Raw genomic sequence first — 13,242 nt, 5'->3', positions numbered from 1 at the left:
ATACCCTACTCTAGTTTGTGGTGTGGTGGATTGCCTCAGGGGCTAATGGTGAACAATACAAGGAAGAACTGCCTCGCGAGGGGTGTTCTTGTGTTGGTGGTTCTGGCTAGGGTTCCACTGCTCTCTCCTGCCTTGAGAGTGGCTAGTCCCATTTATAAAGCGAGGCCCTGGGCCTCTTCCCAAATATTGAGCGAGAAGGGCGCCAACAATTGGCCATTTTGAAGGGAAACATCTAGTACACTTATCCTGACTAAAGTCGGTCCTCGCCTGCCAAAGAATCTGGCGGTGACGCCGGCTTGGGCTCCACGATGACCTCCATCCTGCCATTCTGCTGGTCTTGGTCTTGTTGCACCGAAATGGTTGCCTTTGCTTGATACTCTTGCCTGCGCTTGCTCCCTTTGCACCAAAGAGGAAACAAGGACTCTGCGTAGGCCGGCGCCCGCCTGGCGCCCGCCTGGCTTCGGTCGTCATGGCTTGCGACACGGGCACCTCATGAGGTACCCCTCCTTGATATCTCCGCCTCCTCGCGAGCCAGCCTGATGAGGCCGTGCCTGAGGAAGCTTCTTGTCGTCCGCCCCGCGAGGCTTGGCCCCTCGCGAGGGTCTTGAGCTTGTGTTGATGAAGATGGGCCGTACTGGGCCACTCCTTGTGCCACGCCGCAGGCCGCAAGCAGGAAAGTCTGGGTACCCCCATTCCCAGAACGCCGACAGTAGCCCTCGGTCCCAAGGCGCGCCTGGACTTGGCTTAGCAGAGAAGTGAAGGGGCAAGTGCGAAGCGCTGCGGGCCCCAATAGCCTGCGGCCTTGGGCGCCGCGTGGCGGTTGATTGGACGTGGGCGTCCCTGCTTCCCCTCGACGCCTCGGCAACTGCATGAATTGACAAGTCCCTGCATTCAAAGCGGGTCATGATTACCTGTGATCATGGAGGCCGACGATTGGCCTGCTCCGACTATATGTACGGAACGGCGAGAGCCTTTCCAGTCCATCCTCTCGTGCTGCTCTCCGCCTCCTTCTTGGTCTCTCGCCATCCCATGGCCTCGCCGAAGAGATTTTCGGCCACGGAGAAAGGTAAGGCTCGCCGGGAAGGACCGGGCTCTCTGCCGGCCAAGCGCGGACGGGGCCTCCCTTGCAAGCACCCTAGGGCCCCTGCTGCGACCTCCGGTGGCCGTGGAAGCCCCCTCTGCGCGGCGGTGAGCGCTCGGCTGCCCAAGAGAGGTACGCCGGGGCTGCACGACCCCCAAGGCCGCGCTCTCGCTCGGCGGAGGTGCTGCCGGAGTTCGTCGCATGGTCGGTGGACCCGACCGGCACCTGGCTTCCGCTCCCCCACTTCCTTGTAGGAGAACTTCCGGCCGGCGCCCCGGGCGGCCTTTGGCTTCAGGCTGATGGTTGCTGCAGCCGGGCCTCCTGGGCTACTCTGGAGGTTTCCACCGTCAGGGTTGCGGCTCTGACCCGCGGCTGGCAAACGTCTGCCCGCGCGCGCGGCTTGAGCCGATGGTGCACTCTGCACTTTAAGTTCGACGGCGATGCCACCCTCTACGTGAGGGTGTTCGGGCAACACGGTCGTCGCGCCGGATGTGGCCCCGAAGACGATGACCGCAGCCGGGCGCCGAGCCCCGGCGTCGGTCGGGGTGAAGGCTGTGTGAGGCGCGCGGGCAGCGGCGCCCGGGGCTCGCCAAGCTTCGGTGACTCCCCATCGGACGGCAGCTCCTCCAGCGGTGGTCGCGACTAGCCCCCTCGTCGTCGCGCTCGCCTGGGAGTGGGCGTCGGGTCGGCCCGGCACCGCGTCTCAGTGAAGCGGGAGGCAGAATCCAGCTGAGCTCTGGAGGCAGCATGAGTTCCTGCCGAGAGTTGGCGCCGGGCAAGTCGTGCCCATTTTGCTTTTCCTTCTTTCCTGCGCAAAATAGAATGTAGTCCGGTGCCCCGAGGGGGCGTATCGAACCGTTGTTGTTTAGTTGGCGCGTTGTTTCTACTGTTTCAGTGCTCTGTTTTCGTCCTCGTCTTTATGCATGAAATCACTTAACTTGGGGGGAAAGCTCGTCGTGGTCCTCGCCTACCGAGGCGAGGGCCTCGTCGTGCGCCCGGTGTCCTGCAGGGGTTAGTCAGTTGGGGCAGCCTCCGGCCCTGGTAGCAGGGACAACCAACCCAAATTGTATGATCTCGTCGCGATGCCCGGGGGGCACGGACTGGGAGGGGCGCTCCCGCAGCGGGCTCGGATAGGGGAGCTCCAAACCACCGGGGCAGAAAACACTCGCGAGGGTGCCCAAGTTCCTCCCCCGTGAGACTTTACGCGAAAGAAAACGAATCGAATAAGTGAAACGGATGAAGGGTCGCGAGCTCAAAATGGTAACAACTTCAGTAATTCTTCAAATAGAAACGAACAAGCCAACTGCAGAAAGCAAATGAAAGAAGCCGCGTCCGGCACCTAATCTAGTCTTCGACGTCTTCTCACTAGTGCGGAGCTAAGTGCTGCCACTGGGCATGGGCGGGAGCCCCCGAGGCCCGAGGGCGGCACTCCGGAGACTCCGGGGCGTGTACAGCCCCACTCATTATTATGTGAGAGTGTCACGGGCGGCGAGCTTCACAGGCGTTTTCCTTCTTCATAGGCACCGGGCCTTTTCCAAACACAACAACTTCACAGGCACCGGGCCTTTTCCAAAACGTGATAACTTCACAGGCATTCGCCTTCTTCACAGGCATTCGCCTTCTTCACAGGCACCGGGCCTTTTCCAAAACGCGATAACTTCACAAGCATTCGCCTTCTTCACAAGCACCGGGCCTTTTCCAAAATGCGATAACTTCACACGCATTCGCCTTCTTCACAGGCACCGGGCCTTTTTTAGGGGTAAAACCTTCGGATGTGTTGAATGTTCCACGCGTTCTGGACGGGCACCCCCTCCTGGGTCTCCAAGCGCGCGGCGTCGGGCCTGGGAACATGAAAAACCTTGAACTGGCCCTCCCACATGGGAGAGAGCTTATGCAGTCCCTCCCTGGAGAGGACCCGCCTGAGCACGAGGTCCCCTACCTCAAGAGTCCTGGGGCGGATGTTGCGGCAGTGGTATCGTCGCAGTGCCTGTTGGTACCTTGCTGCTCGTAGCGCGGCCTCTCGATGATGCTCCTCCCCCAGCATGAGATCCGTGCTCCACATGGCGTCCTGCTGCGCCTCGTCGAATGCCAGGACCCGTGCGGAATGATGCTTGACCTCATGAGGGAGAACGGCTTCAGCTCCATAAACCAGGAAGAACGGGGTCTCGCCAGTTGGCTTGGTCGCGGTCGTGCGGATGGACCACAGTACAGACTGAAGCTCATCGTACCAGCCCCTGCCGCAGGCTTCCAGCTTCTTCTTGAAGGTCCTGGTTTTGAGGGCCCTCAGGACCTCTACGTTGGCTCGCTCGGCCTGACCGTTGCTCTGCGGGTGTGCTACCGAAGCGTAGCATATCTGTGTTCCAAGGTTAGCACAGTATGTTTTGAAGAGGTCGTTGGTGAACTGCGAACCATTGTCGGTGATGATGCGGTTCGGCACCCCAAACCGGCTCACGATGCCCTTGATGAACTTGACCACAGAACCTGCGGGGATGGTGCGGACAGCTTCCACCTCAGCCCACTTGGTGAACTTATCCACGGCGACATAGAGGTAGCAACAGCCTTCTGGCGCCCGAGGGAACGGGCCCAGGATATCCAGCCCCCAGACTGCGAATGGCCATGAGAGGGGTATAGTTTGCAGGCCTCCTGTCGGCTGATGGATCTGCCTGGCATGGAATTGGCAGGCCTCGCAAGCTTTCACCAGTTCGACGGCGTCACTGAGTGCCGTGGGCCAATAGAACCCGCTGCGGAACGCCTTGCCAACGAGGGTCCGTGACGACGAGTGATGCCCACAGTCTCCACCATGTATGTCTGCCAGTAGCTCCTTCCCTTGCTCCCTAGAAATGCAATGTAGGGACACATCATTTGGTCGTCTCTGGTAAAGCTCTCCATCCTTGATGCAGTATGCCGTGGCCTGCCGCGCTACATGCTCTGCTTCCTCCTCCTTTTTAGGCAGGGTCCCCTGCGTCAGGTAACTACTAAGCTCTGTGATCCAGCATGCCTCATGAGGCTCCAGCGCTAGGAGCAGGCGCGCTCCTGAGACCGGGCCGCAGGCCGGGGCTCCCGAGGCAGGTGGCTGGGGGAGCTCCTCCCGAGGCTGTACCATGCTTGACAGCGATGGCGCCGCTGAGGGCTTGAAGAGCCGCTCCTCGAAGATGCCAGATTCCTGAGGTAGCCACCTGGATGCCCTTTTGGCGATGTCATCGGCCTCTTGGTTGGTGCCGCGAGGCACATGCTGCAACTCCATTCCCCAGAACTGCTTCTCCATCCTGCGGAGCTCCGCGAGGTAGGCTTCCATGTGCTCATCCTTTGGCTCGTACACTTTGTTGGAGAAGTTGACGAGGAGCTGCGAATCACCCTTGATGGTGAGGCGCTTCACCCCCAGGGCGACTGCAGCTCTCAGGCCTGCTATCAGGCCTTCGTATTCTGCTATGTTGTTGGAGACCTTTTCTCCATCCTGGAAATAGAGTTGCACGGCATAGTAAAGCTTGTCTTGAGTGTGGGATATGAGCACTGCGCCAGCCCCCGCACCGTGTCGGGAGAACGCCCCGTCGAAGTACATGACCCAACCGTCCGGTGCCTCGCTTCCGGGGGAGAGGGATCGATCCTCACCAGCCTTGAGGCCTGGCGCCTCTGCCCATTCCGCCACAAAGTCTGCAAGCGCGGCCCCCTTGATGACTCTGGTTGTGCTGAATTCCAGTTGAAATGCTTGCAGCTCAATGTTCAACTCAGCGACTCCCCCAGCCGAGTTGGGGCTCCTGAGCACCCTTTCCAGCGGGTACGCTAAGACGACCTTGATGGGATGGCCCTGAAGGTGGCGCCTGCGAACCACCCAGGAGAGCGGCGACGACCGGGGGTGCCAGTGTAGCGTACTGGGCGAGGAAAAGGCCACGCAGCTCCCCCCAAGAGGCCACGAAGGCCGCGGGCAGGTGGAGCAGCCACATGCGCGGGACGCCAATGAGGGCCACCGGAAACCAATTAGCCATGACCCTGTCGTCGCCCCTGGCCTCGAGGACGGCCTTCCTGCTGGCGTTGTAGCATCATAGCGCGGTGGTCGTGCCATTCTAGCGCGGTGGCATCTCCGGCTTGAACTTGTTCGGCCATCACACCTGCCGCAAGGCGGGGGCCAAGGCTCAGAGCCCCCCGGCCCCTGCGCTGGCGCTGGTGACCGGAGCGGGCTGCGCGTTGCCCATCATGAGGGCGAGCCGCGGTGTTGGTGGAGAGTGGGTCGGTGGAAGGGGAAGCTCCGGCGCACCCCTACCTGGCGCGCCAAATGTTGGATTTCGGGTTCCGGCAGACCCTATAGGTTCGAACTCTAGGGTGCTCGCAGAGATCGCACCTCCTACCTACCTATGTCTCGTCACCTCACAAGGATATAAACTACACGAAGAACAATACAAGTGACACGAGGTTTATACTAGTTCGGGCCACCATTGTGGTGTAATACCCTACTCTAGTTTGTGGTGTGGTGGATTGCCTCAGGGGCTGATGATGAACAATACAAGGAAGAACTGCCTCGCGATGGGTGTTCTTGTGTTGGTGGTTCTGGCTAGGGCTCCATTGCTCTCTCCTGCCTTGAGAGTGACTAGTCCTATTTATAGAGCGAGGCCCTGGGACTCTTCCCAAATATTAAGCGGGAAGGGCGCCAACAAGTGGCCATTTTGAAGGGGAACATCTAGTACACTTATCCTGACTAAAGTCGGTCCTCGCCTGCCAAAGACTCTGGCGGTGACACCGGCTTGGGCTCCACGATGACCTCCATCCTGCCGGTCTTGGTCTTGTTGCACCGAAATGGTTGCCTTTGCTTGATACTCTTGCCTGCGCTTGCTCCCTTTGCACCAAAGAGGAAACAAGGACTCTGCGCAGGCTGGCGCCTGCCTGGCGCCCGCCTGGCTTTGGTCGTCATGGCTTGCGTCACGGGCACCTCGTGAGGTACCCCGCCTTGATCTCTTCGCCTCCTCGTGAGCCAGCCTGATGAGGCCGTGCCTGAGGAAGCTTCTTGTTGTCCGCCCCGCGAGCTTGGCCCCTCGCGAGGGTCTTGAGCTTGTGTTGATGAAGATGGGCCGTACTGGGCCACTCCTTGTGCCACGCCGCAGGCCGCAGGTGATAACCCACAAGTATAGGGGATCGCAACAGTTTTCGAGGGTAGAGTATTCAACCCAAATTTGTTGATTCGACACAAGGGGAGCCAAAGAATATTCTCAAGTATTAGCAGCTGAGTTGTCAATTCAACCACACCTGGAAACTTAGTATCTGCAGCAAAGTATTTAGTAGCAAAGTAATATGATAGCGGTGGTAACGGTAACAAAAGTAAAGACAACAAAAGTAATGTTTTTGGTATTTTGTAGTGATTGTAACAGTAGCAACGGGAAAGTAAATAAGCGAGAACCAGTATATGGAAAACTCGTAGGCACCAGATCAATGATGGATAATTATGCCAGATGTGGTTCATCATGTAACAGTCATAACATAGGGTGACACAGAACTAGCTCCAGTTCATCAATGTAATGTAGGCATGTATTCCGAATATAGTCATACGTGCTTATGGAAAAGAACTTGCATGACATCTTTTGTCCTACCCTCCCATGGCAGTGGGGTCCTATTGGAAACTAAGGGATATTAAGGCCTCCTTTTAATAGAGAATCGGAACAAAGCATTAGCACATAGTGAATACATGAACTCCTCAAACTATGGTCATCACCGGGAGTGGTTCCGATTATTGTCACTTCGGGGTTGCCGGATCATAACACATAGTAGGTGACTATAGACTTTCAAGATAGGATCAAGAACTCACATATATTCATGAAAACATAATAGGTTCAGATCTTAAATCATGGCACTCGGGCCCTAGTGACAAGCATTAAGAATAGCAAAGTCATAGCAACATCAATCTCAGAACATAATGGATACTAGGGATCAAACCCTAACAAAACTAACTCGATTACATGATAAATCTCATCCAGCCCATCACCGTCCAGCAAGCCTACGATGGAATTACTCACGCACGGCGGTGAGCATCATGAAATTGGTGATGGAGGATGGTTGATGATGACGACAACGATGAATTCCCCTCTCCGGAGCCCCGAACGGACTCCAGATCAGCCCTCCCGAGAGAGATTAGGGCTTGGCGGCGGCTCCGTATCGTAGAACATGATGATTTCTTCTCTCTGATTTTTTTCTCCCCAAAGGCCAATATATGGAGTTGGAGTTGGCGTCGGAGGGCCACCAGGGGGCCCACGAGGTAGGGGGGCGCGCCCCCCACCCTCGTGGATAGGGTGTGGGCCCCCTGGTCTTCATCTTTTGCGAGGATTTTTCTTTATTTTTTCTAAGGTGTTCTGTGGAGTTTCAGGACATTCCGAGAATCTTTATTTTCTGCAAAAAAACAACACCATGGCAATTCTGCTGAAAACAGCGTCAGTCCGGGTTAGTTCCATTCAAATCATACAAGTTAGAGTCCAAAACAAGGGCAAAAGTGTTTGGAAAAGTAGATACGACAGAGACGTATCAACTCCCCCAAGCTTAAACCCTTGCTTGTCCTCAAGCAATTCAGTTGACAAACTGAAAGAGAAAAAGAAAAACTTTTACAAACTTTGTCTGCTCTTGTTGTTGTAAACATGAAAAACCAGCATTCAAGTTTCAGCAAATATTATGAACTAACCATTCTCACAATAACACAAAGGTCTCACAATTACTCATATCAATAGCAAAATCAGCTAGCGAGCTATGATAACAAAACTCGGATGACAACACTTTCTCAAAATAATTATAACATGATATAACAAAATGGTATCTCGCTAGCCCTTTCTGAGACCGCAAAACATAAATGCAGAGCACCTTTAAAAATCAAGGACTGACTAAACATTGTAATTCATGGTAAAAGAGATCTAGTCAAGTCATACCCAATATAAACCAATAATAATGAATGCAAACGACAGTGTGCTCTCCAGCGGGCGCTTTTTAATAAGAAGGATGATGACTCAACATAAAAGTAAATAGATAGGCCCTTCGCAGAGGGAAGTAGGGATTTGTAGAGGTGCCAGAGCTCGGTTTTAAAATAGAGATTGAATAACATTTTGAGTGGCATACTTTTGCTGTCAACACAACAACTATGAGATGACGATATCTTCCATGCTAAAAAAATTATAGGCGGTTCCCAAATAGAATGGTAAAGTTTATACTCCCCTTCCTCCACAAGCATCAATCCATGGCTTGCTCGAAACAACGAGTGCCTCCAACATTCAACGGGTCCCAAGGGGAGTTTTGTTTGCAATTATTTTGATTTAGTTTGCATAAAGCATGGGACTGGGCATCCCGCTGACCAGCCATTTTTCTCGTGAATGAGGAGCGGAGTCCACTCCTCTTGAGAATAACAGCCTAACATGGAAGATAAGGGCAGCCCTAGTTAAAACATGAGCTGCTCGAGTATACAAAACAGAATTTCATTTGAAGGTTTGGATTTTGGCACATACAAATTTACTTGGAACGGCAGGTAAATACCGCATATAGGAAGGTATAGTGGACTCATTTGGAATAACTTTGGGGTTTAAGGAGTTTGAATGCACAAGCAGTATTCCCGCTTAGTACAGGTGAAGGCTAGCAAAAGACTGGGAAGCGACCAACTGAGAGAGCGACAACAGTCGTAAACATGCATCAAAATTAATTTACACCAAATACAAGCATGAGTAGGATATAATCCACCATGAACATAAATATCATGAAGGATATGTTGATTTGATTCAACTACATGCATGAATATGTGCCAAGTCTAGTCACTCAATTCATTTAAAGGAGGATACCATCCCATCATACCACATCATAATCATTCTAATAGCATGTTGGCACGCAAGGTAAACCATTATAACTCATAGCTAATCAAGCATGGCACAAGAAACTATAATCTCTAAATGTCATTGCAAATATGTTTACTTCATAATAGCTGAATCAAGAACGATGAATCATCATATTTACAAAAACAAGAGAGGTCGAGTTCATACCAGCTTTTCTCATCCCAATAAGTCCATCATATATCATCATTATTGCCTTTCACTTGCACGACCGAACGATGTGTATAATAATAAGAGTGCACGTGCATTGGACTAAGATGGAATCTGCAAGCATTCAACTCAAGAGAGAAGACAAGCAATATGGGCTCTAAGTTAAAATAAACAATCATGCACATAAGAGCCACTTCAACAATTTAATCGTGGTCTTCTCCTACTGACCACCAAAGAAAAGAAAAAGAAATAAAAACTATTTACACGGGAAAGCTCCCAACAAACAAAAGAAGAACGGGAAATATTTTTGGGTTTTCTGTTTTAATTACTACGGCAAAGAAATAAACTCCTACTAATTTGTTTTTGTTTTTCTTAAGGTTTATTAAACACACAAGAAGAAAGCAGGAAAAAGAAAATAAACTAGCATGGATATTACAGTGAAAGAGTATGAACACCGACATCTAGCAATTAGTGTGTGTGAACATGAATGTAATATCAGTGAGAAATACGTACTCCCCCAAGCTTAGGCTTTTGGCCTAAGTTGGTCTATTGCCAGGGATGGCCTAGCGGATACCCGTAGGTGAAGCTGGGGTCATACTGTGATGCAGCGGCCATAGCCTCCTGAGCTGCAGTGTAGCATCTAGCTGCCTCCGCTCTCCTCTCGTATTCATCTGCCTCCTCTCTTGTAATAACATATCTTCCTTTTGTCTGAAAATCAAAGAAGGCAGGAGCAGGAAGAGCAATATGGACTACATGACGTTTGTTAAAGATTAGTCGATACTGGAGAGGTGGCTCTGTCCTCTCAACAAAACGGTGAGAAACCATAGAATCAAAATCTAAATAAGAAGGAGGTAACTCCATATCACCCACACGAATGTCTATCCCAAGAAAATTAGCTAAGCGGGTTGCATAAATTCCTCCAAAGAAATCCCCGTTATGCCTATTCTGATGCAACCTGCGAGCTACGATGGCTCCCATATGATAAGATTGGTCTCCTAACACAGCACTTCTGAGAATGCTGAGATCAGGAGCACATAAGTGACATACTTCATCCTTAGCATTAATACATCTACCTATAAAGAGAGCAAAATAATGTATAGCGGGAAAATGAATGCTCCCTAAAGTGGCTTGTTTTATGTCTCTAGATTCCCCCACAGTTATTTTAGCAAGAAAGTCTCTATATTCAGATTTAGGGGGATCCCTGACATTACCCCATGATGGAAACTTGCAATCAGAGGTGAAATCCTCTAAGTCCATGGTATAAGATTTATCATAAAGGTCAAACATGACTGAAGGAGAATTACGCGAAGATGAAAACTCAAACCTCCTCACAAATGAACTTGTGAGATCATGATACTGGGGGCATTTGTTAGCTTCAAAGTCCTCAAGCCCTGCGTTGCGCAAATATGCGCTAAATTATTCTTTGATTCCTGCTTGATTGATAAAATTTTCCGACGGCCATTCACAGGGTCTCACAGGAGCATCTCTTGGTGGTTCCTTGTCAGCATCACGTATTGCAAGCCTGGGACTTTGTTTCCTTGAAGGGCCACCTTGGAACATCCTCCTAAACATATTGTTTCCTCTGAGAAATTTCTGAAATTTTTAGTAACTTCAAATAAAAGTGATCCAACTTCAATAAAATTGATAGCAACAACTCCTACAAGTGCCTAGAGCCTATATAAAGCATTGGAACTACTTGGAACCATATAAATTTGACATGCAGGCTCAAGAACATGGTCACCTATGCAGCACAAATTTGCAATGAATAAAGCACTAGAACAAAAACTAATTGGACCAATGGAGGAGTCACATACCAAGGAACAATCTCCCCAAGCAGTTTTGCGAGAGGTGCTTTGAGCAAGGAGATCGAAAATCACAGCAACGGGGGCTAGAACTTGTGCTTGAGTTGGTTTTTCATGTTTGTGTGAGACAGAGGAAGAAGATGGGTGCATGAATAAGTGGAGGAGGGCCAACGTGGGCCCATGAGGCAGGGGGCGCGCCCAGGGGGTAGGGCGCGCCCTCCACCCTCGTGGCCAGGTGGAAGCTCCCCCCGCGGTGATTTTTGCACAATAAATTCTTAAATATTCCCAAAAAAATAATATTAAATTGGCATGGCATTCCGAGGACTTTTATTTTCGGGATATTTTTATATTGAGCGGATAAGTCAGGAGACAGACAGAAAAATACTATTTTACTTTATTTCTACTAAACAAAAGAAAATATAAAGAGGGTACAGAAGGTTGTGCTTCTAGTTTCATCCATCTCGTGATCATCAAAATGAATCCACTAACAAGGTTGATCAAGTCTTGTTAACGAGCTCATTCCGATTAACACGGAACCGGAGAAATTTTGAATAGCACTAAGTTACCTCAACGGGGATATGAAATCCCCAACCATAAGTATATCATACTTTTTCTTGACAATAGGGAGAGGAAATTCAAATCCTCCAAATATAATCGATGGAATTTTTCCAATGGAGTTGATACTATAAACTTGAGGTTGTTTCCTCGGAAAGTGTACCGTGTGTTCATTGCCATTAACATGAAAAGTGACATTGCCTTTGTTGCAATCAATAACAGCCCCTGCAGTATTAAGGAAAGGTCTTCCAAGAATAATAGACATACTATCATCCTCAGGAATATCAAGAATAACAAAGTCCGTTAAAATAGTAACGTTTGCAACCACAACAGGCACATCCTCACAAATACCGACAGGTATAGCAGTTGATTTATCAGCCATTTGCAAAGATATTTCAGTAGGTGTCAACTTATTCAAGTCAAGTCTACGATATAAAGAGAGAGGCATAACACTAACACCGGCTCCAAGATCACATAAAGCAGTTTTAACATAATTTCTCTTAATGGAGCATGGTATAGTAGGTACTCCGGGATCTCCAAGTTTCTTTGGTACTCCACCCTTAAAAGTATAATTAGCAAGCATGGTGGAAATTTCAGCTTCAGGTATCTTTCTTTTATTAGTAATAATATCCTTCATATACTTAGAATAAGGATTTGTTTTGAGCACATCAGTTAATCGCATACGCAAAAAGATAGGTCTAATCATTTCAGCAAAGCGCTCAAAATCCTCATCATCCTTTTTCTTGGATGGTTTCGGAGGAAAAGGCATGGGTTTCTTAACCCATGGTTCCCTTTCTTTACCATGTTTCCTAGCAACAAAATCTCTTTTATCATAATGTTGATTCTTTGATTGTGGGTTATCAAGATCAACAGCAAGTTCAACTTCTACATCATTATCATTACTAGGTTGAGAATCAACATGAACATTGTCATTAACATTATCACTAGGTTCATGTTCATCACCTGATTGTGTTTCAGCATCAGAAATAGAAATATTATTTGGATTCTCCGGTGGCTCGGCAGTAGGTTCACTAGAAGTTTGCAAAGTCCTATCATTTTTCTTTTTCTTCTTTCTAAAAGAACTAGGTACATCAATATCATTTCTCTGAGAATCTTGCTCGATTCTCTTAGGGTGGCCTTCAGGATACAAAGGTTCCTGAGTCATTCCACCGGTTCTAGTAGCCACTCTAACAGCATAATCATTTTTCTTACTATTCATTTCATCAAGCGCTTCTTTCTGAGCTTTAAGTACTTGTTCTACTTGAGTGGTAACCATAGAAGCATGTTTGCTAACAAGTTTAAGTTCACCTCTAATATCAGCCATATAATCACCCAAGCGTTTAATCATATAAGCATCTTATTTTAATTGTCTACCAAAATAAGCATTAAAGTCATCTTGCTTATACATAAAGTTACCAAACTCATCCAAGCACTGACTAGCAATTTTAGTAGGAGGGACTTCAGCTTTATCATATCTATAGAGAGAATTTACCTTTACTACCTATGTCGGGATATCGGGAGGTTCTTCAGTAAATAAGTAATTGAGATCATATAATTCTTCAACAAGCGGTAAATTAAGGCCGTGTATTTCTTCAATAGGAGGTAAATTCTTAACATCTTCGGCTTTAATACCTTTTTCTTTCATAGATTTCTTTGCCTCTTGCATATCTTTGGGACTAAGAAATAGAACACCTCTCTTCTTCGGAGTTGGTTTAGGAATATGCTCAGTAATTGGCTCAGGAACTGGCTCAGGAGGTATCTCGGGAGGTGCCCAATTATTTTCATTAGCCAACATATTATTCAATAGAATTTC

This window comes from Triticum dicoccoides, chromosome 5B, assembly GCF_002162155.2.
Source record: "Triticum dicoccoides isolate Atlit2015 ecotype Zavitan chromosome 5B, WEW_v2.0, whole genome shotgun sequence".
Lineage (NCBI taxonomy): Eukaryota > Viridiplantae > Streptophyta > Magnoliopsida > Poales > Poaceae > Triticum > Triticum dicoccoides.
The sequence above is the reverse complement of the archived record's forward strand: the minus strand, read 5'-3'. Positions refer to the sequence as shown.